The sequence below is a fragment of the Sus scrofa genome, chromosome 17, assembly GCF_054392235.1.
Source record: "Sus scrofa isolate SSC_HxYL_T2T_F1_AM1 chromosome 17, Sscrofa_HxYL_maternal_Yorkshire_Landrace_v2.0, whole genome shotgun sequence".
Classification (NCBI taxonomy): domain Eukaryota; kingdom Metazoa; phylum Chordata; class Mammalia; order Artiodactyla; family Suidae; genus Sus; species Sus scrofa.
In genome coordinates this window covers 42,319,108-42,346,444 of record NC_139399.1, presented here as the reverse complement: position 1 = coordinate 42,346,444, position 27,337 = coordinate 42,319,108, and the positions used below count along the sequence as shown (strand labels likewise).

Here is a 27,337-nt window from a genome sequence, read left to right as displayed (position 1 = left end):
GTGGCTGGAGGTGAGGGGAGAGGCTGGGTGGGGCGCTGAGCCTGAGGGGGAGGCTTTAGGGCCCAGGCCAGGGAGGCAGGGAAGGCGAGGATGGAGGGAGGGGCCTCTGTCCCTCCAGAGCAGCTGAGGGGAAGATAAAGGCTGGAGGAGACGTTGCTTGGGCCCAGATGAGGAGGAAAGGAAGAGGCTGGGGGGCGGAAGGAACAGCTGCTGGGAGGAAGCAGGGTCCGGAGTCCCAGGGGAGAGGGCCAGGGTGAGCTGGGGACAGGCCAGGCCCTGGGCCTGGGGTTCTGGACCCCTGCCACCCACACTCCACAGGCGGCCAGACCCTGGACCAGGCAGAGGCTTTCCCTCAACAGGTGCCCCTTCACGCATGTGCTAGGCAAAGCTGGGGCCACCAAGGTGAGCCCAGAGCCCCTGCGCCCAGCGGCTCACAGACTCCAAGCTCATCTGAATGGACAGATGGGCACTGTCCAAGGCATGCACACATCATTCATTCATTCAACAAACATCCACGGAGGGCTCAGCATGTGCCAGGCTGGCTCCTAACAGGAAATGAGGTCCTTCTGAAGAGACACCAAGTTCGTCTTCAAGGAGCCTCTAATCTCATGGGGAAATGAATAAGACACAGAAATCAAGTTAGTGTGCAAATCAGGACAGGCTGTAAAGCCAGGGAGCAGATGATGAGTGGTTGGAGCAGAGCTGTTTTATGAGAGTAGTCAGGGAGGGCCGCTCTGAGGAAGTGACGTTTAAGCGAAGATCCGAAGGACGTGACATAGCAGCTCTGTGAATCTGAGGGAAGAGTGGTCCAGGCAGGGGTCATGGCCAGTGCCAAGGCCCTGGGATAGGGGCGTACCTGGCATGGGTGGGGGACAGTGAATGGCAAGGAGGCTGGTGTGGCTAAAGGCGGGTGATGGAAGGGGTAGTGAAGATGAGGGCAGGCAGGGGTGGCATCAAGGGGCAGGTCACATAGGGCCTCCAAGTCTCCTGTAGGGTCTTTAGCTATTTCTTACATGACATAGGGAGCTGCTGGAGAGTTTCGTTTTTTTTTTTTTTTTGGTCTTTTTAGGGCCACACCCACAGCATATGGAAGTTCCCAGGCTAGGGATCAAGCTGGTGCTGCAGCCGCCGGCCTATGCCACAGCCGCAGCAACATCAGATCTAAGCTGCATCTGTGACCTGCACCACAGCTTGTGGCAACACAGGATCCTTTAACCCACCGAGTAAGGCTAGGGATCAAACCCTCGTCCTCACGGATACTAGTCGGGTTGGTTACCGCTGAGCCACAATGGGAACTCCATGTTAGAAAGTTTCGAGCAGAGGGGTGTGTGATGTGACTTGCCTTTTAGCAGGATTCCCCTGCCCCCATCCCTCTGGCCGCCACTGGAGCAAAGATGGGAGTTGGGGCAACAAGGGCTAAAGCAGGGAGCCCAGGAGGAGGCTGGTGCTGCTGGCTGGTCGTCACAACAATCAGGGCACTAACTTTCAATGGACTGAAAATGAATTGTAATCTGGGTCAGGTGCTATTTGAAGTGCTTGATATTTCCTGCTTTTTTAATCCTCACTATAACTTTTAGACAAGTAGTTGTTTTCTTAAATCAAATGTTCACTTATATCTGCACAGATTATCTCCTCCCCTTTTATTTTGGTTGCACCTGCAGCATACAGACATTCTAGGGCCAGGGTTTGAACGTGTGCCACAGCAGTGACCCGAGCCATAGCAGTGACAACACTGGATCCTTAACTTGCTGTACCACCAGGAAACTCCTCTTTTTTCTTTTTTCTTGAGGTGAAATTCACATAACAAAATTCACCATTTATTTTTAAAATTTTTAAATTATTTTTATTTATTAAAAAAATTTTAAATTATAGTTGATTTACCATGTTCTGTCAATTTCTTCTGTACAAAAAATGATCCAGTTATACATATATATATATATACACATTCTTTTTCTTATAATATCTTCCATCATGTTCCATCAGAAGTGATTGGGGGAGTTCCCGTCGTGGCGCAGTGGTTAACGAATCCGACTAGGAACCATGAGGTTTCGGGTTCGGTCCCTGCCCTTGCTCAGTGGGTTAACGATCTGGCGTTGCCGTGAGCTGTGGTGTAGGTTGCAGACGCGGCTCGGATCCCGCGTTGCTGTGGCTCTGGCGTAGGCCAGTGGCTACAGCTCTGATTGGACCCCTAGCCTGGGAACCTCCATATGCCGCGGGAGCGGCCCAAGAAATAGCAACAACAACAACAAAAGACAAAAAGACAAAAAAAAAAAAAAAGAATAAGATTTGGGGAGTTCCCGTTGTGACGCAGTGGTTAACGAATCCAACTAGGAACCATGAGGTTGCGGGTTCGATCCCTGCCCTTGCTCAGTGGGTTAAGGATCTGGCATTGCCGTGAGCTGCGGTGTAGGTTGCAGATGTGGCTCAGATCCCGCGTTGCTGTGGCTCTGGCGTAGGCGGGTGGCTACAGCTCCGATTCAACCCCTAGCCTGGGAACCTCCATATGCTGCGGGAGCGGCCCAAGAACCAAGAAATAGCAACAACAACAACAAAAAAATTAAAAAAAAAAAAAAAAAAGAAGTGATTGGATATCGTTCCCTGTGCTGTACAGCAGGGCCTCATTGCTTATCCACTCCAAATGCAGTAGTTTGCATCCACTAACCCCAAACTCCCAGTCCATCCCACTCCCTCCATCTCCCCATTGGCAACCACAGGTCTGTTCTATATGTCCATTAGCTTGTTTCTGTTCTGCAGATAAGTTCATTTTGCCTTATTCTTGATTGCACATATTAGTGATAATACATGGTATTTGTCTTTCTCTTTCTGCCTTAACTTCACTTAGTATGAGAATCTCTAGTTCCTTCCATGTTGCTGCAAATGGAAAAGTCACCATTTAAAGTGTACAGTTCAGGAGTTCCCGTTGTGGCGCAGTAGTTAACAAACCCGACTAGGAACCATGAGGTTGCAGGTTCTGTCCCTGGCCTTGCTCAGTGGGTTGGGGATCTGGCATTGCCGTGAGCTGCGGTGTAGGTTGCAGATGTGGCTCAGATCCCACGTTGCTGTGGCTCTGGCATAGGCCGATGGCTACAGCTCTGATTAGACCCCTAGCCTGGGAATCTCCACATGCTGCGGAAGTGGCCCTAGAAAAGGCAAAAAGACAAAAAAATAAATAAATAAAGTGTACAGTTCAACTCAAAATCTTTATAATATTTTTGGAGTTTACTTAATAAATTTTTCCCTTTAGATGCTTAATCTCTCTTTGAAAATGAATCTTCTCTAGATTCTGGCTAAGAAATTTAAAAGTGCTATTTAATTCTTGTACTACCTAACACTCATTTGCCGAGTTTTAAGAAGCAAGTAATACAGAAAATACACTTAACCAAGAAAAAAAATTTTGCATAATAATGTCAAAAAAAGAAAGCGTACAATGCAGTGGTCTTTAGTATATTCACAATGTTGCACGACCGCCACTTTTATCTGGTTCCAAAACATTTTCATCACCAAAGGAAAACCTATATTTTGATCCTCATTTTACACTTGAACACATGGAGGCCAGGCAGGTAGGCCACCGATCAGGAAACAGGACAGACAAGCCGCTGCAGCTGTGGGAGGAGGGATGCGCTGTCAAGCTCCCTTGGAAGGGCTCCGAGCCCTTTCAGTTACCCTCAGTCACCCCCACGTATTGGCACCAAACCGACTACTGACTTCCCAGGAGGGTGTGCTTGTGCCCCAGCTAGGCTTTTGTGTTGTGGAAGGAGTGGGGAACTTTCTTTTTTGTTTTATTTTTTAAATTTGTATTTATTGATTTTTTTTTTTTTTTTAGGGCCACACCTCTGGCCTATGGAAGTTTCCAGGCTAGGGGTCGAATCAGAGGTGCAGCTGCTGGCCTACACCACAGCCACAGCCACGCTAGATCAAGCCACATCTGCAGCCTCCACCAAAGTTTGCAGCATCGTAGGATCCTTACTTAGCCCACTGAGCGGGGCCAGGGATCGAACCTTTTTCCTCATGGAAACTAGTCAGGTTCTTAATGCATTGAGCCACAATGGGAACTCCAAGAGGGAGGGAACTTTCCAGGCCAGCAAAGAGGGAAATCATCAGAAAGGTTGAACAGTGGCCCCAGCACCCTCTCACACGTGGCATAGAGTGGGGTACAGGGCTCTGGGGCCAAGCTGAGTTCAAGGCCCCCTCCCCCTGGCCGCCAGCTGTACCATCTTGAGCAAGACCCACTCCCCCTCCACCTTTTTCCTTTTCTGTTAAAGTGGACACGCTAAGAGCACCTGCTTCACTGGGGGCTGGGGGAAGTGAATTACCCAGAACTAGAGGTCAGCGCTTCCCTTAGCATGTGCTCCATGAACAGCAGCCCACCTTCCCTGCTTGGCACCCTCCACACCTGGAAAAAAGCTAAGCAGAGACCTAAATGCACCCCGAGTGTTGGGCCTTGAGAGCCCTTTGGGAGGAGGCTCCCTCCATCACCAAAAAGAACACGGTCCACCTCCATCCCGTGACAATCTTAAATCCTCAAGGTTGAGAGGAGGGTGCTGATTTTTTACATCAACTGCATCAGGAAATAATTAATATAAAACCTAAGGGACCCATGTTATCCATTTAAAGCATATCTTTCTGGAGTGCCCTGGTGGCCTGGCATTGTCACTGCTGTAGCTTGGGTTCGATCCTGGGCCCCAGAATTTCTGCCTGCCGCATAGGCAGGCAAAAAATAAATAAAAGTATCTTTCCATGAGTTTTGACAAATATACACCCTGTGTAGCCACCACCCAATCAGAATGCAGTACATCCCCATCACCCCCAAAATCTCCCTCGCGTCCCTCACCTGTCACGCCCACCCCCTGGCCCCCAGCCACCACGAATCTGATTTATCACTGTCGCTCGCTTTTGCCTCTTCTGGAATTTCATATAAGTGAAACTAGACAGCATGTATCCTTTTGTGCTTGGGACCCTCCCCAGCAGGGACACCTGTCCCCCAGAAGCCAGGATCCGGCAAAGGATCTGGGATGCTCGTGACGGCATTTCCCACCTGGGCTTGATGGCAACTCCTGGTTGGCTTCTCTGGGATTCTCAGCTCATTGAGTCCCCAGGGCCCAGTTCTGTGCCTGAGACCAGAGGTGAGGCCATGCCCTAGCCTAGGAGTTAGTAAAATATATGTGTGTGTGTACGGGTGAGTGCATGTGAAAGACAGACAGAGAATGAGTCTGTGTGAGAGAGAGATCAAGGTGAGTGTGCATATGTGTGAGAAAATAAATGTGGGTTGGGAGTGTGTGTATGTGAGCATGAAAGATCACTCCTGCCCAGGCCTGGCAGCTGGACTAACGGTCCATTTCCCCCAGGTCTGGCGGCCTCCTCCAGGCCCCCAGCTGCCCTGATGGGCCAGGCCAGCCCCCCCACGGGAGCCCCCAGCCGCTCCCCACTCGGCTTTCCTTGTATTGTGCGCAGCCTGGTTCCTCGAGGAAATGGGGCGGCTGCTGGGTGCGGGGGCGGCCGCCAGCAGCCCCACCCCCTTCCCCCCATTGTCACTCTTGGCTTTGGCCCCTAGCCCCTGCTGCTGACACTAAAAATAGACTTGTTCACAGGGAGACGGCCGCACCCCTGAACGGGCTTCCAGGCTGGGCGTGAGGTCGGGGTCGCCAGGACAGAGCTGTCCCTGGGAGGCGAGGTGTCCCCATCCAGTGACCGGAGTCAAAGCACAATAGGGCCGTGTGACCTCAGGTCACCTTCTTCCCCTCGTGAGCCTCAGTTTTCTCATCCGTCAGATGGGGATAAGGACACCTACCTGCTGGGCTTGCTCTGAGAGTGAAGAGAAGTGTGGCTGTGCCCCGAGGGCTTTGTTCCTGTCCTGCTCGATGCCGCCTGAGTATCTGGAGAGCCTGAGGAGGGCAGAACTTGCCCTCCTCCTCATCCCGATCTTCAGTGGCTGCCCAGGGCCTCCAGCTTCCCCTTCAGGGGAGCCGAGGGCCTGGAGAGCCCACCTGGGAGTCTAGAGGCATCTACAGGTGAAGCCATGGGATACCTGGCAGGTATCATCTCTCTGCGCCTCTGACATCTCTGTGAGCTCACGCCGTGACTTCTGCTGCCCAGGCTGGGACTTGAACCCATGTCTCCAGCCTCTGAAGGCTTGTGTTTTTTCCGCTTTGAGGGGCCGTGTCTGTTCTGATGACTCTGCAGACTTCCTGGCCGGATCACCTTGTCTTTCAGTCCACAAACATGTGATTCATCGTGAAGGAAGACGGGGGCAGTGGGTGTTGAGGCCTGGGCTCCGGGCTGGGAAGCTCCCCTCCAGCCCACGGGGGTGGACAGCTGCCCTCAGCTGCCACCATGGCCACTGAGCTGGGCCTGCAAAGGAGGAGTTATCAGTGTGTCCTTCTGTCTGTCTACCAGTCTACCAAGCTCTTTCTTCCTTTGTGTTTTTTTTTTTTCTTTAAGCACGAAATATTTCAGACAGCTTCTGCTGTATAATTTTAGAGTCTGACACTCTTAGAATTACTCTTGTCACAGTTGCAATTTGATATTCTGTAACAATCTCTGTCCCCCACTGACCCTTGGCCCTAGGGCAGGGACTGAGACTTTATTATTAATCCATGCATCCCCGAGACAAGTACAGTGGGAGGGTCCTCCCAGGCAGACCTTGTTCTTGTGCAGGTTTGTCTCCATCCACTTGTACCTGGAGATTCGTGGGGCTGTCTTGTCACCTAGTTTTGTTGTAAACCTTGTCCATGGGGTTCAGGTGTGCTACCTGGCTGCCCTGTAGATTTGGATGTGAGGATCTGAGAATATCCCAGAAGCTCAACTCATTTAAAAATGAAAATGGCTTCATATCAAGCAGAGACTTTTAAATTTTTTGTGTCATGGATCCTTTTGGCATTTGATAATGGGATGGGCCCCTTCTCATAATCATGGTTTGTTTGGTTTTTTTTTCCTTTTCCTTTTTTTGTTTGTTTGTTTGGTTGGTTTTTTTTTTTTTTTTTTTTTTTTTTTTGGCTTTTCAGGGCCACACCCACAGCATATGGAGGTTCCCAGGCTAGGGGTCCAACTGGAGCTGTAGCCGCTGACCTATGCCACAGCCACAGCAATGCCAGATCCGAGCCATGTCTGTGACCTACACTACAGTTCACGGCATCACCAGATCCTTAACCCACTGAGTGAGGCCAGGGATTGAGCCTGTATCCTCATGGATGCTAGTCAGATTCGTTTCTGCTGAGCCGTGACGGGAACTTCTGGGCTTTTTTTCTCCTTTTTCGGCCACACCAGTGATATAAGGAACTTTCCAGACCAGGGCTCGAATCTGAGCTCCATCTGTGACTTTCACCACATCTGTGGCAACACTGGATCCTTAACCCACCGAGCTGGGGCCAGGGACTGAACTGGCAACGCCACAGAGACAAGCTGGATCATTAACCCACTGTGCCACAGCAGGAACTCCCATCATAATCATGTTTTTTAAGCACATAAAATAAAGTGCAGAGGATGACAATGGAAGCCAATCATACCGAAATGCTATTAGCACAGTAGCAGCAAGGGTTTGTGCTGCAGTAATAGACAAGCTTCTGCATCACCACGATAAATAAAAGGTGTGCAGGCAGGTTTGGGGTCTCAGAGAACTTAAACAATATGTGCGAAGGTCTGCAAGCCCTGCGATGTCAGATGCAAGTGTCTTCAATTTCTGTTGTGACCAGGTCACTGCGGACCCTGGCACGGCTCACGGTCCACGTCCCTACTTGGAGGACATGCTGCATTTCAGTCAGAGGTTAGTGAATATAGTTATTTTGTTTCCATCCAAGTTCATAGAGCCCCTGAGTTCTGGACCCAAGTTCAGAACCCTTGCTAAAAAGTACGGCTGTCTCTCTTATTTTATTCCACTCGTCTCTTATTGAAAAGTCACCCTGTCTCAGCATTTTCTCCAACCCCATTATTGCACAGATGGGGAAACTCTGACTGGGGTGCAGAGCCCCGGGTCCTGACACTTGCCCAGCTCCCCCACCAGGCTGGTGGCAGGGAGACCTCCAGGAGCAGGTTGGCAGCTGGTGTCCTGTCCCCAGAGTGACCTGGCCCCGCCTGTGGCCTGCACCCCGCCTTGGCCGGCACAGCTGTGGATGTGACAGGAGGCTTGGCTCCGATTCACTCAGGCACATTCCTGGCCCAGCCACTATTATTTTTTTTTTATTTTTTATTTATTTTTTTGTGACTCGTTCTCCCACACCCGCAGCCCTCACCCCCCTTTTCCTCAAAAATGCTCCATCTCTCCCCAGAGGGTCCCTTTGGGCGGCGGCTCCTGGAGGGAAATGCGGCCTGGATTTCCTGGAACATGCGGAGCTGGAGTCCCAGCACTGGGAGGAGGGAAGCTGCTGGCAGCAGAGCAGCACCCCGCCCCCAAACATAATCGGGTTCCTTGGAGAACGGGGGTGGGCCAGAGCCTCAGTGTTCCCCCTCCGCCGGGCCCTCCCAGCACAGGCACCTACTGCCTCAGTGATGGTCTGCTGAGGTCGGGGTAGTGGGTCGCCCCCCTAGGGAATCACAGCTCTGTGACATTTGGGGCTCTGTGACCTTGGACAAGCCACACGTTCTTGCAGAGCTCTGGTCTCCTCACTCCTTGGTGTGGGGCTTGTGATCAGCACCTGCCAAGTCCACTGAGGCGAAGGCTGTGCACCAGCCCTTCTCAGACCAAGAGACTAGTATCAGCAAGTGAGGTGTGGGGGGAAGCTGGGGATGCAGGTCTGGGGGTCACGTTGCGGCAGGTGTGGTACCCTCTGTCGTCCTTCCTTCATTCATGTGACAAATATTTGTTGAGCGCTGACCATCGTGCCAAGCACTGGGGCTCAGTGGTGAACACAAGAGACCAGGTCTGTGTCACCTTCTTGGGGCTCACAGACAGTAAAGAAATGAAGGCCCCCGTATGGTCAGCAGGGGATGAGTACTATGGGGGAAGCAAAGCAGGGTGCGAGAGTTGAGGGAGGGGCTCTGCTGGGGGAAGTGAGCTGAGACGTGAATGACACAGGCCTGGCTGCAGAGCAAGCAGTGGGTGCAGGAGGCCTGGAGGTGTGAGCAGGGGAGGCCAAGAGGGAAACACCTGCATGGGTGGCAAGATGGGCAGAGAGATGCTGGGGGCTTGTAGCCGAGGCAAGGGCTTTGGCTCCATTCATGGAAAGTCACCAAGGGCTCTGACATGCTTAGTGTCATGTCTATAAAATAAACCACAGGGCTTGGGGGTGGGGTGAGGGGAACTTCAGGAGAAGTGCCCATGGAGCATAGGCTTTGAGACCGGGCACAGCCCCTTCCCAACTCTGCAAGTGAGGGTGGGGAGCTCTCTTCCTCAAGCCTCAGCTTCCTCCTGAGTGGAGGGGGTGCTCATGGCACTAGGCGGCTAAGAGGAAGGACCATGAAGGGTGTAGCTCCAGCTTTCCACCCTGGAGCTGCTCTTTCTGTGAGTCTGAAGCCACTTGCTTGGGCGGTAATGAGGGCTGGCTTTGAACTTGGGTATGTTGGGTGTGGCTTTGAATGAGGCTGCTCGGCTCCTGGGGATATGGGGGGTCATGACCTGGGATGGGGAGATCCCTGAGTTGTCTGCAGCCCTGGTCCCTTTCTGGGGGGCAGGGAAGAGGGTTGAGATGCACGGGTGGAGGAGGCTAGCCCCCCCCCCCCCCCCCGCCCTGAGTATCTGAGCAGTCTCAGGATGCCCTTCCCAACTCTCTCCCCTCCCTAGAGGGGGCTGGGACCCATCTCCTCCACCCTCAGCCTCGGTTTCCTCATCTGTGAGGTGAGTACAGCCCATCCCAGCCCTGGTGGTGATGGGAGGGTTCAAAGGCAGGGGTTTGTTGTCCCTGAGGTGCTTGGACAGGACCCTCGTGGAGGAGGAGGGACCCCACCTGCCTGGGCACCATTCTCAGCCCTTCTACGCATTAGTGTAAAGCCAGTGGAAGCGTGTAAAGCCACTTCCACTCCACTGGAACCTTAAGTGACATTCTTTGCTCTCCAGATGAAGAGCAAACTCCCATAGCAGGTGCATAGGCCTCCTGGCTCTTATTCAGCAACGCCAGTTTTATTCCATCATCCTGGCCTCTGCATTGATCCTTATTCCCTTCCCCCTTGGCCCAGTAAACTTCCACGTACTGTTCAGCTCAGTTTAACTGCCTCTTCCCAGAGGAAGCCCACCCTGACCTACAAAGTAGGTTGGGTCTCATGTTGCTCGGTCCTAATGGTGCCGCCTCCTCTCCCCATAACACCCGTCACTTCTGTAATTTCATGGTGCGATCACCTGCTTATTGACCGTCTCCGTGTTAAGACCGTGTGTCCCATGGGGGCAGGGATGCTGTCACGTTCACAGCTGTGTCCCCAGCATCCAGCACCATATCTGCCCATAGCTGATGCCCAGTAAATGCCTGTTGGATGATGGAGGAAAGGAATCCTCTTGACAACTGGAGGAAGGAGGTAGTATTAATCCCCTTTTACAGATAAGAAACCGCCAGCGCAGAGAGGTTAAGTAACACGCCCCAAGGTCACATCGCCAGAGCACAGCCAGAGTCAAGAGGGTGTCTGTCTGGGGACGTCCCCCTGCCAGCAGGGCTGGGAAGGTGGGCAGATGGGGTGATGTGGAGAGGAGCTAGAATCATCTGGACAGGGAAGGGATGTGGGGGCGAGCCCCACCCATCCGTGTTTTCTCCTCGCTATGGTGGTTTGCGGCTGTTTTCCTAAGGGCGACTCAGGTGACCTTCAGGTTGGTCCCAGGGGCCGGCTGGGTGGAGGGCCCGGTCTGGCCCAGGCTGCTTTTCTCGCCCCTTTGCCCGCCCGCTGGCTTCACGCACAGATTACAACTTCCCCTCCGTGGCTGTCTTACGCAGGCCACCTCCGGCTCGCCATTGTCTCATTGTTTGCCGAGGGAAGCTCCAGGAGGAAATTAACCTGCTGCTCACCCCAAGCAGGGAGTTTCACCCCCAGTCCCCACTGGGAATGCCTGGGGCGGGCAGGAGGGGGTGGGGGCAGGTAGTGGACAATACAACAGGCAGTCTTGAAAGGAGTGAGCTTCCAGGCAGGGAAAAAATGCAAGCAGAGGCTCCAGTCCCTGGCAAAGGTTTATTAGGCCCTATCCTGAGCCAGGCTATGTCAGGGAACTGGAGATACCGATGTGAGACAAAGATCTTCTTAAGGACATGGTAGCTAATGAGAGGTGCTGTGCAGGGCTCTTGAGGTTAAGAGCCTCTGAGGGCTGGGCAGAAACAGAAATCTGAAGGCATGGGGCAATGGGGAGTGGAGGGGTATATGGCAAAATGAAGACTGCACGCATCTCCTCGCAGCCTTTAGATTCTGATTTCATTTTAACAAGGTGCTGATGAAACAAAGTGAAACCCCCCAAGCGGGTGTCACCTGCAGATTCCCAGTCTAGACTTTTATTGCTTTTATTTTTTTTCTTTTTTGGCCTCCCCACGGCATATGGAGTTCCCAGACCAGGCATCAGATCCGAGCCATAGTTGTGACCTAAGTCACAGCTGCGGCAATGCCAGTCCTTAACCCACTGTGCCGGGTGGGGATTGAACCTATGTCCCAGTGCTCCCAAGACACCACCAATCCCGTTGAGACACAGCGGGAACTCCACGGTCTAGACCTTTAGAAGAGATTTCTTGTTCTGGCGTGAAATTGGGTCATTAGTTTTTGTTGGTGTTCCATGCCTCATCCCCACCACAGACTTTACCTGGAGCTGTAGCAGGCACTTCCCAGCACACTGATTGGCATCCCATTTCAAGCCCTGTCAGTCATTTGGCTTTTCTGAAGCCTTGGGAACTCTCAGCCAAGACTTGGGAGGAGCTGACACCCCCAAGGGCAGCCCTCCATGGGGTGGGGGTGGGGGAACGGGAGTGGGAGTTGGTGGAGAAATGTCTCAGCCGCTTATCCACTGGAGGTGATTCCCCTTGGCCACTCAGCAAGTCAGCAGTGAGATAGGGCACCTGTCGCCCTTGTTGAACACTGGCTCAGTCACTCCCCTTTTTATTCCTTTTCCTCCCTTCCTCGTCTCATTCTCCCAGATCCATCTTGCTTCCTGGGCTCCTTGGCACCCAAATCCTTGTCTCAGGTTCTGCTCTCAGGGGAATCCAAATTAAGACAATCTCTAACGTTCTTTCTGAATACTGTTTTTGATTGTAAAACCTAATGTGATTCTAAGATTGAATGACTTTAACGCTGCTTACAAGTTCTTATAAGTGAACCCATCTGTGATTCCAGAATGGCATCCTTGTAACGTGGTCAAAACACACCTCTCAGCCGTGTACTCAGACATGCAAGAAATGTAACATGCCATTTTCTATAAGGATTTTGCTTTTCCTGAGCTTCTGCTTTTCCTGGTGCCCCAAAATGCAAACTTCAATCAAATCGAGGTGAAAAAAGTAGTCATTTCAGATTTGAATGAAATTGAGTCAAGCTTTCCCCTTCCTCCCTTTTTTCCTGTGTTGATTTAAGTCCTAGATGGGTGGGAGCATCCTGCTCTTGGCCGGGGGTCAAGGTGGGATCCGTGTCTGGTGTTTCTCAAGGTGTAGCAGCCCATCTGGCCCTCCAGCATGCCTCCCTCACTGGCATCCACTGGGAAAATCCCCACCCACATTGGTACTTTCACTGCTAGGATCAAAGAGGTATCGTTCCTCCTGGGCCACTAACTATAACTAGAGTCACAGCCATTCCACTTTCAATCACCTGGCAAAAGATGTGAGCATTTTTTTGCACCTTGCAAGGGCCTGGTACACATATTCATCATTCAAGCTAATATATTTGTTGAGCATCTACTGTGTTGGGCATTTTGCCAGGCACTGGGGACACACAGCTGAAAAGACAGACATAGTCCCTTTCTTTGTGTCATTCACAAATTAAATGTGTGTATACTTAGAACTTACATATTGTGAAGTCTGTTATGAAGGAAACAAATAGGGCAGGCAGAGAACAGCTCTTTGGGGAGTTATCCTTTAAGCCAAAACTAAGAGTCTCGGGTCAGGAGAAGCCACCAAAAGACCCATCAGGAGATGTGTGGGTTGTGTCTGTAGCTGTGAACATTTTGTAATGTTGAGATCTCCTGTATGTCTTTTAAACTTTCCCGTTTCCCTGTTTGTTGTGGCCTCCATCACCTAGACGTAGATAGATAGAGATAGAGAGGTGATAGTGAGGCAGAAATGGAAGAAATTCTTTTCTGAGCCTCAAGCCCAAAGTGTTTGGTTTGGAAGAATCATGGAAATATAGTCAAAAGCCCCAGGAGTTAGAGGATATACAATTTATGCTATAACTACTAGAGTGAGATGAGTACATGAGTCAAAATTGGAGGTTTTCCTCTTTAGGAAATGAGATAAAGATTATCTGGGTGGTGGGGAGAAAGGAAGTGTAGCAAAGATATTTAGTCCTCATGCAATTATTGGACTTCCCCTTCTTATGTGGCTGCAGATGGCCATGCAACTGAAGACTACATTTCCCAGTATCCTTTGCGGTTAGATGCGGCCGCATTACCAGGTTGTGGCAAAGGATGTGTGGACCCAATGGTGTGTGCAACTTCTGGGTCAGGTATTTAAAGGAAAAAGGGTCATTCTCCCACCACTCCTCTTCTGTTCTTGCCAGCTGGAGGTTGACAGGGTGGCAGAAGCTGGAGCAGCTGTCTCAGACCACAGGATGGAAGGCACATGTGAAGGGTGTCAGAACAACAGAATGGAAGAAGCCAGGGTCTCTGACACCATGGGACTCCCTATTAGCTGCATGTCTTACCATCCGCTGGTTAGTGAGAGAGAGATCAACTTCTGTCTTGTTTAGGTCATAGTTTAGCCTGCATCACCGTAGCTGAATTAGCGTCCCAAATAATACAGAGGGTCAGATATAGGAAACTACGGACTGTATAGCTACTGGTGTGTGACTCTGAAAAAACAATATGGAAACCTCAGGTAACCTTGAGGGATCAGAGATCAGGACTTACAGTCTCACTCCTGGGTTAAACCTAAGGAAGCCATGAACCTAGACGCCTGAGTAGGTGTGCAGGCCGCCTGGACCAGGAGCCTTTCTGCACACACAAGGAGGTCGGGGAGTAGGTGACCTGAGAGCAAAGTGAAAGACGAGGGTGGGGGGAATGTGCTTGGGCTGTGGCATGGAAATCCTGTGAAATCAGATTGTTATGATCATTATACAACTACAGATGTGATAAATTCATTTGAATAATAAAAAAAAGAAAAAAATATATATAGAAAAGTGAAAGACGATCCAAATTTGACCACAATTAAGTTTCTAGCACTCCAAAGAATGGAGGCTATTTATTTTGAATGTGGCCTGAGAGTTACACACCTGTTTTACTCTTCCTCCTCCGTCTTCATCTTCATCTTCTCCTCCTCCTTCTTCTTCTAAATTTCTCCAGCAGTTTCATCAGTACATTTTTGCTGAGCACCAAGGCTCCAGGTCAGGTCCCAGCCCAGCCATCCACCTGTTGCATGGCCTCAAGCATGTTGCATCACTTCTCTGACCCAGGTTGATCACACTGGGAACATAAAGGAGTTGAACGCCAGGACATCCAAGGTGGCTCTTTCTACAATGATTCATGTTCTATGGTTCTTCTCTGTGTCTGATACTGAAGGGATTCAGGAAAAGCATGATAAAGTGACTGTGTTCCAATTCATGACAAAACAAGACAAAAACACATGGGCATACAAACACATATATACACTTGCATGAACGTGGGTAACCAACATCACAGTAGCCAAGAGGAAATAAAGGATCAAGGTTTACCACAAGCTTTGGAATTGAACAGACTGGGGTTTCATCCCTATCTTCATCACTAACTAGCTGCTGACCTTGGGCAAGTCAGTGTGCTTCTCTGAGTCTTGACTTCCTCACATTTAAAATGAGGATAATAGGAGTTCCCGTCGTGGCGCAGTGGTTAACGAATCCGACTAGGAACCATGAGGTTGCGAGTTCGGTTCCTGCCCTTGCTCAGTGGGTTAACGATCCGGCGTTGCCGTGAGCTGTGGTGTAGGTTGCAGACGCGGCTTGGATCCCGCGTTGCTGTGGCTCTGGCGTAGGCCAGTGGCTACAGCTCCGATTCAACCCCTAGCCTGGGAATCTCCATATGCCGCCGGAGCGGCCCAAGAAATAGCAACAACAACAAAAAGACAAAAAAAAAAAAAAAAAAAGAGGATAATAATACCTACCTTTATTTTATGTTATTTATTTTTTATTTTTATTTTTTGGTCTTTTGTCTTTTTAGGGACACACCCATAGCATATGGAGGTTCCCAGGCTAGGAGTCTAATCGGAGCTACAGCTGCTGCCTACACCACAGCTCACAGCAACACCAGATCCTTAACCCACTGAACAGGGCCAGGGATCGAACCCGCAACGTCATGGTTCCTAGTTGGATTCTTTCCACTGTGCCAAGATGGGAACTCCAATACGTACCTTTAGAGTCCTCACGGAAATAGTATGTAGAGTGTCAAACTCAATGCCAAGCCCATGTGGGGCTCTCAATAAATGGTTGTATTGATGAGAATTGTGAATCATGGTGGGAAACAGTGAGATGTAGAAAAGAGCAGAGTGAGGAGTCTATTCAAGTGTAGAATAGAAAAATCCCCGAAGGATCTTTTTCTCTCCTGTGGGGAGACACTTGGAAGTGGCAAGCCATGAATGGTGCAGGGATGTGTAAGATAATTAGCAAAGGGGATGAGGTAACACTGGAAGGAGAAGGAGAAAAGAGACACAGGAGCAAGGTGGAGCCATGCTTGAGAAAATCTCTTCCTCTCCCTGGGCCTCATTTTCCTCATTTGTGAAGGGAACATAACCATACTTGCCCTGCAGTGCTGTGGCAATGATTACTGGAGATGACATAAGTCAAGCACGCATATAGAGGCCTAGTTCATGGAAGATTATCAAATAATCAGTTTCATTATCTCCCAGGAGAGAGGGAGTCACAGAATAACAGGGCTTGAAGGACCCTCAAAAAATACCCATGGTAACACACACACCCATTCATGAACTGTTCACTCATCATCCGTCAATCTATCCAGCTATCATTCATCCATTTTCATAACCAATTCAAACAATTCATTTATCACTCTTCCACTGTCCATCTAGACAAATGTCCATTCATCTTTCCCCCACGGTCTATTCCTGATCCATCTTCATGCATTCACCACCAACCCACTATCCATCTACCTATCATCCATTCTATATCCATCCTTCATCAATCTATTTATCATCCATATATTCCTTCAGCCAGCCACCCAGCCAGACATCATAATTCCATCTTTCCACTTACCATCCTTCTATCACTCATCTGCCCACCATTCACTAGCTATTAGTAGCCATCCACCATCTTTCATGCATTCACTAGTTCCTCATCCACTCATTCCCTATGCATCTATTTATCCCTCATCCATCCGTCCATCCATCCATTATTCCATTTGTCACTTGCCTTTCCACTGTTTCTCATGCATCAAATATTCATCCAATGTAAGTCCTCATTCATTTCCTCACATCTGTCATTCACAAGCCAGTCATCAACTTGCCAGATTATTTTCATCCATTCCTCTTCCATCTACCATCCATCCTTCATTCTTTCTTTTACTAAATATCTATCATCTATGAGCCATGTCTATCATCATCTATGCAATGGACATCTACAAAACCATACACGATAAATCAAAACATTTCGTCATCCGTTTGTATCCATCCATCCAGTTATCCGTCCATTTAAGTTTCATTTTCCATGTTACCTGCCTGGTGGTCTGCACTAGGGATACAGACTAAATAAGCTACAACCTGTCCTCAAATAGCTCAGAGTCTAGTAGAGAAAGACAGACAAGCCAGCAGGAAGTAGTTAGACATAACATGATGGCTGCTATAATAGCAGAATGGTTATACTAAGCACTGTGGGGGCGAACACTGAGGAGAGAGCCATGAGCTCTGTATGAGGGAATGAGGGAAGGAGTCACAAAGGAGGCTGAGCTTTTTTTTTTTTTTTTTCCCCAAATATGGAAGTTCCTGGGCTTGGGGTTGAATTGGAGCTGCAGCTGGGGCCTACGCCCACAACCCACAGCCACAGCAATGCAAGCCTGGATCCAAGTCGCATCTGCAACCTATGCTGCAGCTTACAGCAGTGCCAAATCCTTAACCCACTGCGTGAGATGTCTTCTCATAGAGACATCTTTGGGTCCTTAACCCACTGAGCTGCAGTGGGAACTCCTGAACTGGGTCTTGAAGGATGCGTAGAAGTTCAACTGGAGTTTTTGTGGTGGAAAACCTGAGTCCTGAAGCAGAGAAATGAGTGCAAAATTTTGCTGAGATTAACAGGGCAGAGACTTGTAAGGAGGCCTGAAGTCTCCTGGACTAGCTGTTTTCACTTCCCAAATCCAGGAAGACATGTAAGTGAAGAAAACCCATCTCAAAGCAGAGGAGAGGCTGCTGTTTTGCTTCTGGCTGCAGACGGGGTGGAGAAGGGGATCGCCTCAGACCTCAGCTCTCCATTCAGGGAGGGGTGACAGCAGAAATCCCAGGACCTGGCACAGATTTGACAAAGGGAAGAAAAGAATGGCCTTGGGAGGGAGGAAGGAGACTGGGAGCTGGTGAAGGGAGGAACGCTTAGTCATTACCGTCTTAGATGAAGCTGGATCAGGAAAGAGACCCCTTCCTCGTTGCCTTTCCTCAGGTAATTGCTAAAACTGTTACACTCTCACAGGCATGTTGTATTCAGCACAGACTATGTGTTCAGCTTTCCATGCATTATCTCATTTTGTTCCTCACCCTCGGAAACCCTAAGAAGTAGTTATTACTTTTAGTACCATTTCACAGGTGACGAAACTGAGTCTCTGAGAAGTTAAGCTAGGATGTAAGTCTAGTTCATATGACTAAAAATGCCATGTCTTTCCCGCTCCTCTTTGCTGCTGCTGTCTCATTGTTCTCTGGGCGCGGTACATAGTTATGCCAGTCATGAGTATGGCAATGGGTAGGGAAGGAGGAAGGGCAGTAGGAAGAGGAGAATCATACATGACAGACAAAATCACTCATGTACCAAAACGTATGTGCCACCATATTGGAGGTTCTCTCTGCATCCCCAGATGTTTAAACGGTGCCTGGAACATAGTAGGCAATAAACATTTGTTCTGGCTTGATTTCTATTGCAAAGAAAATGAATGACCAACTAGAATATAGAGCATATAGGCTCCTCTATTCCAAGGCAAATCCTAAGTCATGATAACATCAAGAAGATAGAATTTTGGGAGTTCCTATAGTGGCTCAGTGGTAATGAACCTGACTAGTATCCATAAGGACGTGGGTTCAATCCCTGGCCTCACTCAGTGGGTTAAGGATCTGGCATTACTGTGAGCGGAGGTGGAGGATCCTGCGAGGCTGTGGCTGTGGTGTAGGCCGGCAGCTGCAGCTCTGATTTGACCCCTAGCCTGGGAACTTCCATAGGCTGTGGGTGCGGCCCTAAAAAGAAAAAAAAAAAAAAAAAAAAAGAAGATAGAATTTTGTTTCTCTCAGGTCTGGCTATAAATAACCCAGGACTAGCTCAATGGAGGTGGGGTCCCAGCCTTGTCCTGTCTGTACCTCTGCCATTCCTAGGGTGTTGCCTGGTCCCTGTGGTCTCAGATGGCTCCCCTGTATCTAGACCATAGCTAGTGGGCTGGGAGAGAGGCCAGGGGCAGCCAGACTTAGAAGATGTGGCCGGCACTGTTTTTACATACCACTGGTCACTGTTTAGTCACATGCCTAGGACTAGCTGCAAGGGGAAAGCTGGGTATGAGTCTTTATTTTGTGTGGTTAAGCACCCAGCTATAAGTCAGAGATTTTATTTCCACATGAAAAGGGGAGAATGAGTATGAGGGGTAATCAGTGGTCTCTGCCACAGATGAGGAGTAGATGTGTTGGCACCAGTTTTCCTTTTTAAAAAGTTTTATTTATTTATTTTTTTCCTAGGGCCGCACCCGCGGCATATGGAGGTTCCTAGGCTAGGGGTTGAGTCGGAGCTCTATCCGCTGGCTTATACCACAGCCACAGCAATGTGGGATCTGAGCCATGTCTGCACCTTACACCACAGCTCACAGCAATGCTGGATCCTTAACCCATTGAGTGCGGCCAGGGGTCAGATCCGCAGCCTCATGGTTCCTAGTCAGATTCGTTAACCACTGCGCCACAATGGGAACTCCCTTTTATAAAAGTTTTAAGTTAAAGTATAGTTGATTTACAATGTTGTACCAGTTTATGCTGTACAGCAAAGTGACCCAGTCATACATATATATACATACATTCCCGTTCTTATATTATCTTCCGTCATGGTCTATCCCTGTACTATACAGTGGGACCTCATCGATTATCCATTCTAAATGTAATAGTTTGCATCTACTAACTCCAAACTCCCAGTCCATGCCCCTCCCTTCCCTCTTCTCCCCCTTGGCAACCATGACTCTGTTCTTTATGTCTGTTTCTGCTTTGTAGGTATGTTCATTTGTGCCATATCTTGGATTCCATATAAAAGTGATATCACGTAGTATTTATCTTTCTCTTTCTGACTTGCTTCATTTAGTATGAGAATCTCTAGTTGCATCCACGTTGCTGCAATGGCATTGTTTAATTCTTTTTTTATGGCTGAGTAGTATTCCATTGTGTATATGTACCACATCTTCTTAATCCATTCATCTGTTGATGGACATTTAGGTTGTTTCCATGTTTTGGCATTGTGGATAGTGCTGCAGTGAACATTGGGGTGCATGGATCTTTTTGAATTGTAGTTTTGTCTGGCTATATGACCAGGAATGGGACTGCTGGATCAAGCTACCTCCATACTCTTCCATAGTGGTTAAGCCAATTTACATTCCCACCAACAGTGTAGGAGGGTTCCCTTTTCTCCACACCTTCTCTAGCATTTATTATGTGTAGACTTATTAATGATGGCCATTCTGATCGGTGTGAGGTGGTACCTCATTGTAGTTTTGATTTGCATTTCTCTAATAATTAGGGATGTATAGCATATGTTCATGTACCTACTGGCCATGCATATGTCTTCTTTGGAGAAAGGTCTGTTTAGGTCTTCTGCCCATTTTTTGATTGCGTTGTTTTTGTGTTGTTGAGTTGTATGAGTTGTATTTTGGAGATTAAGCCCTTGTCAGTTGCATCATTTGCAACTATTTTCTCTCCTTCAGAGGCTGTCTTTCTGTTGTTCTTTTGGTTTCCTTTGCTTTGCAAAAGCTTGTAAGTTTCTTTAGGTCCCATTTGTTTATTTTTGTTTTTATTTCTATTGCCTTGGGAGCCTGACCTAAGAAAACATTTGTACAGTTGATGTCAGAAAATGTTTTGTCTATGTTCTCTTCTAGGAGTTTTATGGTGTCATGTCCTGTGTTTAAATCTTTAAGTCATTTTGAGTTTATTTTTGTGCATGGTGCAAGGGTCTGTTCTAGTTTCTTTGATTTACATGCTGCTGTCCGGTTTTCCCAGCACTACTTGCTGAAGAGATTGTCTTTTCCCCCATTTTATATTCTCCCCTCCTTTGCTGAAGATTAATTGACCACAGGTGTCTGGGTTTATTTCTGGGCTCTCTCTTCTGTTCCATTGGTCCGTATGTCTGTTTTCATACCAGTACCACACTATCTTGATAACTGTAGGTTTGGAATATTGTCTGAAGTCTGGGAGAGTTACGCCTCTTGCTTTTTTTTTTCTCTACCCCTCAGGATTGCTTTGGCAATTCTGGGTCTTTTATAACCATAAAGATTATTGGTTATTTGTTCTAGTTCTGTGAAAAATGTCATGGTGAATTTGATGGGGATCACATTAAATCTGCAGATTGCTTTGGGTAGTATGGCCATTTTAACAATGTTAAAGTCCAGGAGCGTGGGATCTCCTTCCTGGGCACCGGTATTCATGATGTGAAGACTCCCTAGGGAGCGATCCTATCTCTCTCCCTAGACTGCAAGCTACCTGAGGGCAGGGGGTTACAGTTAAACGGCCTGATATCCCTGGCAGCTTCTAGCTCAGACTTAAGAAGGAGGACCTGTCAACCTTGGATAGAGTTTTGATGATATGATGGAATCAGAACAAGTGGGTTAGAGGGCTTCTGCTTGGTGATGATCCAAATGGGGCGGACGAAAGGTAAGCCTGGCGTCTGGGAGGCAGCCAGCAACAATAGAGGGACTCAGGAAGGTGACTTACAAGAGGCTGGATTAGGTGAAGGGGCAGAGAAGAGTCTGGGAAGGAGGAGGCAGTGTGGTGGGAGGAAGGAACGGCGTAGTAATTGCAGCTCTTCCTCAGCAGCATGCTCAGCTGCCCTCATAGCATCTTGGCCTCTGCTACTTCATCAGTGAAGATAGATGGTGCCTGAAGTTGAGCGAGGGATGTGTGGTGCATCTGGAATGCCACCAGCCCCTCCTGTTCCTGTCTGAGGGAACCAGCACTGCTTTCCTCCCTCCCCTCCCTCTCCTCCTTCTCCCCCGCTCCCCCTCCCTCCCTCCCTCCTTTCCTTCCTTCCTTCTCTTCTTTTTATTCAGTTTATCCTGGAAATTTGAAAGGATTCCATCTTGCATTGAGAGCTTTAAAGAGGAGTTCAGGTCTGTTCTAAACTGGGCATCAAATGAGCAAATAATCCATTCTCTCTCTCCACACACACACACACACATACACACACACGGGACGTATACATGTACATACATATATATATATATATACACACATACAACATACATGTATATGTCTATATAATCACCTAGTCTGTGTTATTTCCAGGTACAATGCTAGTCTTTGGGGAACACAGTAGCAAGCAAGTCAGATAAGGTCTTTGCCCCATGAAGCTTATGGTTAGGAGAAACAGCTAATACACAGATGAATGCACAAATAATTATACTTATTAAATTGGTGCTACAAGAAGTACAGAATGCTATGAGAGCATATTCACTGTTCACACCAGCATTCATTATATAAAGAATGTAACAAGAGAGATTATGTATGTCAAAAGATAATTTTTGCAAAAGAATAAAATCACGCCTCTGGTTTAGATATAAAATGGAGTTCCCATTGTGGTACAGTGGAAACAAATCCAACTATATCCATGAAGATGCGAGTTCGAGCCCTGGCCTCGCTCAGTGAGTGGGGGATCCAGCATTGCTGTGAGCTGTGGTGTAGGTTTCCGACACAGCTTGGATCCCGTGTTGCTGTGGCTGTGGCCTAAGCCAGCAGCAGTAGCTCCGATTCGACCCCTAGCCTGGGAACTTCCATATGCCGTGGGTGTAGCCTTAAAAAGCAAATGAATAAATAAAATAAAATGAACATGTATCAGAGTTTTTGTTTGTTAATTCATAGAGTTCCCTGGTGGCCTAGAGGTTAAGAATTCAGTATTGTCACTGCTGTGGCTCAGGTTCCATCCCTAGCCTGGGAACTTCCACATGAGAATACAGATGCATGTAGATGCTGAAATTAATTTGCTGAAGATGCAAATTCCAAGAGGAATGGGAAAGGTGGGGGGAGGAGATCTATTGTGCCTCCAGCAGATAAAACTTCTTTGCATCTCTATTAACAAGTTATTTGTATCACTATCATCTGGTTACCACATACATCGATGTAGGATAACTCAAAGGTAAGGAAAGGCATCTACCCCCATAGAATCCGTTAACTTGAGGTGACGACTGGGCTTAGCATTCCGTAGGACAGCCAGTCATCTTTGTGGGTTTTATTGTTTTGTTTTGTTTTGTTTTTGTCATTTCAAAGTCTAAGAGTTTTCCTTGATGTGAGGCAGACCTGTACTAGGTATTGGTGACGCAGAGGTAAACCATGCAGACACAGTATCTCCCTCAGGGAGAATGTTATAATGTTGGTCCCTTATGTCTTAATAGTGGGGCAGAGGGTTGAGGAACAGACAGTTTTTGGAAGCCAAATGGAGTCTTTGCATTTTTTTTTTTCCTAATAGATTATGAAAGCACTTTGTACCTTGAGGAAAACCAGGGCTCCTCTCTCTAGTTCTAAATCCCCAAACAAGCCAAGCCTTGAGGCTTTCCTGAGAATTGCGGACTCCCTAACAAAAACAACTTTATGTCTTACTTCTTCAAATCTGCATCGGAAAATATGTGATTACCTTTGCAGATACAATAACCAAGTGAGAAAATATTTTTTTCTACCTTGGACAGACCAATCCTTGGTAATTTTTTCCCTTGAACTATCTGGTTTTTGTTTTTTTGTTGTCTTTTTTTTTTCTTCTTTTTTTTTAGGGCCGCACCTGCAGCATATGGAGGTTCCCAGCCTAGGGGTCAAATCAGAGCTGTAGTTGTCAGCCTACAACACAGCCACAGCAACACGGGATCCAAGCTGTGTCTTCGACCTACACCACAGTTCATGGCAACACCGGAGCCTTAACCCACTGAGCAAGGCCAGGGATCGAATCCGCGTCCTCATGGATACTAGTCGGGTTCATTAACCACTGAGCCACGACAGGAACCCTCTGTTGTGTTTTTTATTTGGTGTTTTATCATTCTAAAACCTGGACCCTCTTGTAAAACTTCTTTTCAGTTTAAATTTTTGTTTGCTTTTTATTTTTGTCTCTCAATTTTCTTTGAGACAACAATTACACACACACACACACACACACACACACACGATAACCGGGATAATTATAAACTATTGTTAGGTGCCATGAAATTAAAAAAAAAAAGTGTGGGAGTTCCTTCGTGGCTCAGTGGTTAATGAACCTGACTAGGACCCGTGAGGACGCAGGTTTGATCCCTGGCCTTAACTCAGTGGGTTAAGGATTTGGCATTGCCATGAGCTGTGGTGTAGGTCGTAGACATGGCTTGGATCCTGTGTTGCTGTGTCTGTGGTGTAGGCCAGCAGCTGCAGCTCCAGTTAGACCCCTAGCCTAGGAACCTCCATATGCTGTGAGTGTGGCCCTAAAAAGACCAAAAAAAAGAATTGTACTGATACATTCAAGATGAACTTGGAAAGAGGGAAAGATTGCTTAGACATGGCAGTCAGCAAACTTTTCTGTCAGGGACTAGATATTAAATATTTTAGGCTTGGAGGGACATCCAGTCTTTGTCACCACTCTGCAGTGGGAAAGCAACCATAGACAATATGTAAACGAATATGCATGGCTGTGTTCTAATAAAACTTTATTTATAAAAACAAGTGGTGGGCCAGTTTTGGACCATTGTTTGCTAATCTCTGTTTTAAATAATGTGGTCTTGCAAGGCCTTCCTGAGAAGATGATATTAAAGAGGAAGCTTGAAGAATGAGAAGAAGCTAGCATTATAAGAAGAGTGGACAGGATGAGTTAGAAAAGAGTTAGGCGTCTCTGAGGACGAGTAAAGGGGCCAGCGGCAGAAGCACAGTGATAAAAGGCTGAATGAATGAGTGAATGAATTAACTCAATGGCTACCACAAAGTCTGCTTATGTAACAGGTGCTAATAAAATCTGTTTTTATGGTTATAAAATTTGAGTCAGTAATATATTCATATGGTTCAAAAAGTATAAAAAAGGATAACTGCAGAGTCTCATTCCCACTCCCTCTCCCATCTGTCTGGTTCCCATCACTTTCATTAGTTTCTGATCTTTCCAGATTAGAAAATTTATGCAAATAAAAATTATATTGGTATCCCCCAGGCCATGCTGGGTGGGGGTAGTGGGGACTGAGTATGACTCGTCTGTCCAGCCCTCACTGACCCTGAAACATGAACCAGAGCCCCACACTTGGGCTCCATCCTGGCTGGGGCTCTGAGCCCCCAGCCTGGCCTGTGTGCAGAGGAGGTGCAGCCCCTCCATGGAAGGCATGGCCAGGTCCACCTCTTTCTAAGAGTGGGCTCAGTGGGACAGGTCCCACCTGAGCTGCTGCCAGGTGGAGCCACTCCCAGCTTAGGAACCACAGAGCCCAGAGCAGAATTTTCCTCCCTTTCTCATTTTCCCTCAGCTTGTTATTAAGGAGAAAGTCTGTTGAATGCTGGTGTGTTTTTAACACCTCTCTTAACACTTACTTCCCTTTTTAACAGAGAGCAGGCCTCTGCCTCCAAGCCCTGGGCAGGCAGCCGGATCTGGCAAGAATTTAATGACATTGTTTTGTTTTCATTGTACTTATTTTTATGGTTACCTTCTATTTATGGTGCAAGATACGGGTTTTCCATTTATGGAGGGATCTAAAGTTCCCTTATGAAATGAATATATTTATGTTTTTAAAAGATGGCTCATTTAAAGAAAAAATATTATGTAACTGGGAGCCCAGGTGGTACCCAGACATGGAACAAATTGTAAAGAGGGACGTGATGGGCTGAAAAGGAGGAAATGCTTCTCAGGTCAAAGGCCTCTCCCGGCCCCTATTGAACAGAAAGGACCACTGAGGCTTAGTAAGAGGAAGGGACTTGCTCAAGGTCACGTAGATGACGGTGACTGAGAACTGGACCTCCTGACCCCTGACGTTCTGGGCCAGAGATGTAGGGCAGAGGTCAGGGAGTATGTGCACTCCCACGGATCTGGCCACCGCACTGGCCAGGGGCAAGGTCTTTCTAATGCCGGCCAAATCACAGACTGAGCGCAGAGAGGATTTGGATCCTCAAGGAGAGGAGGGAAGCACGCTGGTGTCCATCAAGCAGAGGCCATGAGCTAGGCCCTGTGCTAGGATTTTGCCCCAAGGGAACTCACAGGTTCAGGAGGAAGACACAGCCTACAAAGATAACTCAAGTTCCTGTGGCCACGTGGCGAGTACGCCAACAGAGGCACAGTTGTTACATCTACAGCTAGTGACATCTGGGGCTTTTGCCCACCGAGTGGCAATTTCTTTTTGGAAACCACCCCTCCCTCACTCTTGGTTCTACAGCTCAGGCCAGGCAAACCCCACACCCACTTCAGAGACGGGCACAGGACTAGGCCTTGCCAATCAGAGCAGTTTGTCTCTCTAGCCATAGGAATTAGCACAAGATTGGACATGTGACCCAAGGCAGGCCAATGGAGGGCCTTCTCTGGGACTTTAGCTGGAACTACTAGGGAAAGGGCTGTGGGTTCGATCCCTGGCCTCACTCAGGGGGTTGGGGATCTGGCGTTGCTGTGAGCTGTGAAGTTCACATCCATGACTCGGATCCCACGTTATTGTGGCTGTGGTGTAGGCCAGCAGCTGCAGCTCCGATTCTACCCCTAGCCTGGGAAGTTCCACGGGCCTCGGGTGAGGCCCTAAAAACCAATAATAATAAAATAAAATAAAATAAAAGGATAAGTCAGAATTCAGAGTTGCTGGCAGCCATCTTTGCCACCCAAAGAGGAGAGACTTTCCGAGAATAAAGCTGACATCCAGGAAAGCAGGCATGAGAGATGGAGAGAGAACATTCTAATGATATCATACCACCTGGATTTAGCCATGAAATCCATGCCCTGGACTCAGTTCTGGAAGCCAATAATTTACCTTTTTTATTTGTTTGTTCCACTAGCTACCCTGAGCTAGATTTCGATCTCTTTCACTCAAGAGAGACCAGGCAAATTCCAGGCAGAAGTACAGCATCATGGGCAAGTTGGAAGGGGAGAGTTGTTGGGGGTTGGGGAGCGTGATGAAGGTTTGTCTGGGAATTCTTTCCTGTGGAGGTGACTTTGAGCAGAGTTTTCAAGAGGGAAGAGGCTCTTGATGCATGAAGAAGAAGCGATCTTTGCAGTGAGGGGGGCAACTCAGGCTGTGGAAGAGGGTGGGGAACGGCTCGGTCGGCGTGGCCGGAGAGAGGAGGGCACTAGGGAAGGGGTAGTCGAGGGGCTGGCAAAGAGGAATGTACCCAAATCCAGCACAGTTTCAGTCCCCTCCTCTGCCTGTGTCCTCCTTCTCTGGAAGAGAAGTTAATCTGCCCATAACAGTTTCATGAGCACCTATTACGTTATGAGGAGCTGGCGAGGTAGCAGTGGACAACACAGGCAAAGTTCATGCCCTCTGGTAGCTTCAGTTCTAGTCCAAGGAGACAGGTGGTCAATGTGATAAATAGATAAACGAGTTTCATGAAGTCGGGTAGGAATAACTTACAAAGAAATACTAGGGTAAAGGAAGTGGATGAAGGTTGGTGGAGAGCTGTTTGGGATCATGAAATATTCTGAAAACAGATGCTGATGATGGTACACAGCGTACTTAATGCCACTGATGGTCCACTTAAAATTCCTAAAATGGTGACTTTTCTGTAATGTCTGTTTTACCACAATAAAAAAGAAATAGATCTGTGCAGCACTGGGAACTCTGTCTAGTCACTTATGGTGGAATATGTAATGTGAGGAAAAAGGATGTATACATGTAAGCGTAACTGGGTCATCATGCTGTACAGTAGAAAAAATATATATATATAAATGAAAGATTAAAAAAAAGAGAAATAGATGGGCAGAGGGGTGCTATTTTGGTGAG

At 48.1% G+C, this 27,337-nt stretch overlaps 1 long non-coding RNA gene across 2 annotated transcripts in view; it reads left to right on the top strand.

Moving 5' to 3' along the window:
- Nucleotides 1-27,337, top strand: part of LOC110257457 (uncharacterized) — a 52,240-nt gene that overhangs the window by 20,394 nt on the left and 4,509 nt on the right. The window contains exon 3 of one of the 2 annotated variants that reach the window (XR_002340068.2): nt 7,689-14,202. The exons of the other annotated variant lie outside the window; for it this stretch is intronic. This is a non-coding gene — a long non-coding RNA (uncharacterized LOC110257457). Of the gene's footprint in view, nt 1-7,688; nt 14,203-27,337 lie in introns of those variants that run through there. 2 annotated transcript variants of the gene reach the window in all.